Genomic DNA, 6,174 nt, shown 5'->3' on the forward strand with positions numbered 1-6,174 from the left:
TCTCGATGCCAGCATTTGTGTCTTCGTGTCAACTGATATAAAATAATGATGATATTCTCAACGCCAGTATTGTGTCTTGCATGTCAACAAATATATTAAATGCTGATGATATCCTCGACGCTAGTGTTGTGTCTAACGCATCAATAGATATTGAATGATGATGATATCCTCGATGCCAGCATTGTGCCTTGCGTGTCAATAGATATATTTCTGATGATATCCTCGACGCCAGCATTGTGTCTCACGTGTTAACAGATATATAAATGTTGATGATATCCTCAACGCCAGCATTGTCTCTCACGTGTCAACAGATATATGAATGTTGATGATATCTTCGATGCCAGTATTGTGTCTCACATGTCAACAGATATATGAATAGCCTTCTTGGGCGATGGTATAAGATGGCCCTCTTGGCAATGATATGCAATGGCCCTTGCGGCATTGATATACAATAGCCCTTGCAGCAATGATATACAATGGCCCTTGCGGCAATGATATGCCATGTCCCTTACGGCAATGATATCCAATGTCCCTTGTGGCAATGATATGCAATGGCCCTTGTGGCAATGATATGCAAAGGACCTTTCGACAATGGTATGCAATGGCCCTTACGAAAATGATATGCAATGGCCCTTACAGCAATGATATGCAATGGCCCTTGCGGCAATAATATGCAATGGCCCTTGCGGCAATGATATGCAATAGCCCTCTTGGCAAATTTTACAGTAATTTTACCTGACTTCATTTGTCAGTGCCTTGCTTTATACATGTACCTATACTCAAGGTAGACGATTAGTAGACACAGAGTCACTTTTACTAGCGACTATTTTTAGGAAACTTCTAAATACAATGCTTGTGAAGAAGACAAGGAGCTTTTATTTGTCTCCCATGATCTCAAGAAATGAGATAGAAAAATCAGAAGGTCCTCAATAAATGGGTATTAAACCTATTTTTAGGGCGACCCTCAAATACCATTCTTGGGCATTAATGCTCTGTTGTGGCTCCCAATTTACTCGGGGATTTTTGAAAGAGACCCTCACTTTCGTGTATTGATCCCTGAATCCACAGAAAGATGATTAGTTTGAATGAAATTACTCCGTGTTGACCTTTTTCGATCCTTGATTAGTTGCTTTCCATCTCTTTGGCATTCTGCCATGTTGGGACTTCCATCCTGACTCTCCATCCCAAGTGATGTCTAGGCTAGTACTAAATAAGTGAGTTGTAAGATTTTTCTGAAAATAGTCTTAATTTTTAGAAAATAATTTCGAAAGCTTCTGTAAAACTTTATAAAATCTCTGCCATTCATGTCATGTACTAGCTCAACGAACGTCTTCCTCGTGGTTTTGACTATATCCAACGGATGATTTCCAAAGCTCATGATAATTGTTGGAGGTTTTCTTCAAGTAGTTCTATCATAGCAAGAAATTGAGCTTTCCTAGACTTTGTCACTGCTGACTACTTTAAAAGCTTGGCCTTAATCTCTGGTGCTGGAGGAATTTGAAATATGTTCCAGCATCTGAAGGAAATTTTGAGGTCTTCCATTAAAATTTCTGCCCCAAGTTAGAGTTGTTTGAGATGATACCAACTCGAGTAGATCTGAAGTCTTTGCTGATCTTCATTCTCTTTGTTGGATGTCGATCTTCTCTTGTGAATTTTTTAGATTCCTTCTCAAAAATTCTGCCCTAGTTTCTATTTTTTGGAGTTATATGACCAAGTCGTTGGGGCGCCTACATATCCCGTTGAAGCAGGAATCAGATCAAACGTAGTTCAGAACTATCCTAAGGATATATAGAAAAATCTAATAGGTTGACCGAAGTTGACATAGGATACCTACGTATCTCATTTTTGAGAATTCAGGTTATCACATAGTTCATACATAAAAGAAAAGGATAAACTTTCCTAAGGGGTTGACCGAAGCCGACATAGGCCGCCTACGTATCTTATTCTTGAGAATTCAGGTCAAACGTAGTTCGTACATAAACTCATAATGGCCCTAAAAATACTCTTACCCAGCTTACTAAGATATAAATAAGTACTTTTATGGATGACATGATGTTTGCATTGCGTTTGTCTTGATAGAGCAAAGGATCAAATGTCCAATGGAGTCTTCGCCTTCCTAGTTACCCACCTCGGTTTCCTCTACATTAGGATTCTTTGATTCTCGAACTCTTTGACTCTTCTGTTGACTGTTCTAGGGCTACCATTATTTTTCTTCTTGACATGACATGACAATGGCCAGTTTTAAGTTACTGTTATATGACAGGCAATGAGACATGAGTGGAGTGGAGGTCCAATTCAATAATGTTTCCTCCAATTAATCTTCCATGATTTCGATTATCTTGGAAAATTCTTCCCTCATATTTTCCCTTATTCCATCCTCGAGACTATCGCTTACAGGGTTGAAAAATGATTGGTAGAGTCCATTTTTACTACTAGTCATTTTTCTTTTCCTGTAACAAAGCTGTAGTCAAGAAGCAGATCTCTTATTCATTTTGATCTGGTGAAGTAGGGTCATTTTGTGCCAACACAGAGTAGTTTCTAGTACCTGCAAAGTAAAAACAACTCAAACGCTGACGTGTTAGGTTCAGTTAGTAATAAGTAAAGCAAGATGATAAGGTAGGAAATAAACACATAGAGTTGTTTCTCATCTCATGCGAATTGATCCATGAAATAATGATGACTCAAGGATTTCAATGAACAGGATTTTGCTCAATTATATGGATAGGTGGAATTTGTCGAGAAGGTTCAACTCTTCTTTTTCCTGTAAGAAAGTGGAGGACAACAGAGCTTTTGGACATATGGGCCGGGCTGAAAGACTGCCTACGTTTCTCACGGAGGAAAAATCAGGCCCTATGTAGTTCAAAAATATAATAGCTTTTTCTGATTCTAAAGTCAACTTTCCTAAAATAGTAGCAATCATTTTGGAAGTTTTAAGAATGACTACGGATTTTTCTAAGAAACTTGGGAGACTTGGAGTAATTTTAGTTGGACTTTTGTATAGTGGGGTATATTTCTGCCTAGAGATGTTCTATGGAAAATGGGTTTGGATTAGTGCGCCTTTGATTTGAATAAACATAACACGTATAAACACATAAATAGTTATATTACACAAGCATATTGTAATAAACAGGCATCCTAATTAGGTGACCCTTTTGAGCCAAGGGTTTGGGCCTAATGATTTTTTAAGAAAAAATATATGATTTCTTAAGGTCAATCAATTATCCCCCAACTTTTATAGACACTAAAAGGGCATAAATGTCTACAAAAGATAACGAAAGAGGAATACAATCTTTAGGGAAAGGGAAATAACATGAAAGAAGATACGTTCCCACACAGGGGATAAAAAATACTAATTCCTGAGTGCTTCTTCTATCATTCTTCCCCTTCTTAGCTTCATCCATTTCTTATATTGGTGACATACGTTTCCGTTCAAACTGTGCCTTAAATGCAACCTCCCAAATCGATCAATTTCTTGCTTAACTTGCTTCAATTCTTCTTACAAAAGTAAGCTAATCAAGTTTTTTCCCGACCCCCAAAGGATAATGGATTGAATTAGACAGGCATATATTTCCCTCAACACATAAATATGGTTTGTCTATAATTGACTCGGGGTCAATAGATGCAGGGCAGGTTTAATAATAGGCCCAATACCCTACTCGGGTATTGGGTTATCCTAGGCTCATGCCTAAAATATGGTTTTGGTTTCGTTCTATCCCAGGTGTCTAGAGTAGGTTTGAACATTGGTTCTCAACCTAGCGGACAACTTAAGTTTGAAAATACGAATATCCATCAGACGACTCACGTGCTAATAAGCCGTTCGTATAACCAACATATTTTAGAATTGAACAACAGGGGCCGGGACTTCCACGAAACCCCAAAATAGTTTAAATAATGCAGGAATATGCCATGAGATGCGATAGTTAAACTTTAAAGAATCAAAACATATAAACACATAAACAGTTAATCAAAAGATGAAATCAAACATTTGGTTAATACCTAATTACAAATCCCCAACAAAGTTGCCATTTATGTTTTGCAGAGAAATTTTGACTTTTTGAAAGAGAGTCGCCACTTAATTTTGAAAAGGAATTAAGAAACCTTTAGAGAGTTACTTCAAACAATTCAAAAAAAAAAATCATATTAAGTTAGAGATTCTAGATAATCGGTTCCTATTAACGTTTTAGGAAGATGTTAGGCACATAAAACATCCGCTAACTTGCGGTTATCCGAACTGTTTGAAAACATCTTTTGATTAACTTCTGAAAAGATTAATTTGTTGAAATAGTGATTTAATTTTTTAAAAAAAAAAATACTTGTGTAAAATAGATTTAGGCAACGTAGTAGGGATTTTAACTAAGTCTAAACAAAACTAATAAATAAATAAATACATAAAAGGGGAAGGGAGGAGAAAGTAAAGGATTTAGGCCATTGAGTCCAAATCAACGAGACCTGTCCTAGTCGAGTTGGGCTTCCAACCCATTTCACCTATCCTAAACTATTTTTCGAGCCTTTGGATCGAGTCTTTCTCTACATATATTAAATACAACTTTGGTTTCGAGGCCGAAATGAATGAATAAATAAATGACTAAATGAATAAATGAAAAGACAATAATAAAAATTGTGACTTTTCAATGGGTTTTGACCCATATTCCTTCTTCCTCTATCTTCTAGCACCCACGCACCATGTAGTGGACCTCGGGTTTAAACTTCGAAATTAACTAGAAGGGGTAGACCTCATTGGCCCATTACGAAATTCAAGAGGAGAGGAATCCATTTGGACTCGAGATATTTTTTTTGCATGCAAAGAAAAGATAAAGAAATTAATATACGTTCAAGGCATAAAAGTGACATATTTCAAAGCAAAAGAAAATATCAAGAACCAATTTTGAATAACAATGATAAGCACACTTGCACAAGAATGAGAGTCAACAAATAAAATGCAAAGCAAAGACACCCACTTACATGCCTCATAATTTATGTTCATACAAGAATTAATAAAGGTAAAAGGAAGAAGGCCATACTCAATGAATTAATGCAAGAAACAAACAACGTAATCTTAAGAAAGTAAAGGGATGAGGCAACAAGGAAAATACTCATGACTTCTAAAATTGAACAAACATAGATACTAATTCATATAACAAAAGAAAATATAGGTTAACTTTTCAAGCAAGAGAATCTTTAAATTTCAATTAAGGCAACATTAACGAAAATTCAAACAGCTAAATTACAACCAAAATTTTATGAAAAAAAAAAGAAAAAAAAACGTGTAATGACCTATGATTTATATTTCTAAGACATCGTTGATTCTCCTTTGATATTATGAATGAATGAGATACACGAATCAAGTCTTTACACTCACAAAGAGCACTCATAACAATCCAAAGGGCGCAAGAAAATTAGAACAAAATTTAGCATTTCTAAAAGTGAAATATTGTTTCACAATCATACTCTGCGTGACTCAAAAATATTTAAATAATTCTAGTGAAACACAAAAATTCAAACTTTCTCATTATTCTGAAAAATTTGAAAACATGCGAAAAAGAGGAATAAACATCGTGGATGAAAAATAAAGCTAGCACTTCATCTCTTATATGAAGATTTTGAGATCCCTTAAAATAATTAACAAGTAAATGAAAAATTCTTGATTTAATCAATTATTATTTTTATTAAGGCAAAACAAACAATAGTAACTATTTTTTCAACATAAAAGAAACAACTTTACAGCTAAAACAAACATGTCCGCCAACAATAAATTTAAACAAGACATGAGTTTTTCTTTTGAGCAAAGATCAAAACTTTATACATGACAATCAAAGAATAAAGTCAAAAGGGAAAACAATCAATATTAACCATTCTTTTCAACATAAAGAAAATAACTTTACATGCTAAAAAAACCATATCTACCAACAATGAGTTTAAACAAGACATTGGTATGACATTTCAAGTAAAGATCTAAACTTTAACCAAAATAACCAAAGAATAAGATCAAAAGTCAAAACAATGAATATTAACTATTCTTTTCAACATAAAGAAAATAACTTTACATGCTAAAAATAAACATATTCAACAATAATGAGTTTAAACAAGACATGATTATGTATTTCAAGCAAAGATCTAAACTTTATCCAAAATAATCAAAGAATAAACTGAAAAGGGAAAACATTCAACATTAAC

Source organism: Capsicum annuum, chromosome 6 (genome assembly GCF_002878395.1).
Source record: "Capsicum annuum cultivar UCD-10X-F1 chromosome 6, UCD10Xv1.1, whole genome shotgun sequence".
Classification (NCBI taxonomy): domain Eukaryota; kingdom Viridiplantae; phylum Streptophyta; class Magnoliopsida; order Solanales; family Solanaceae; genus Capsicum; species Capsicum annuum.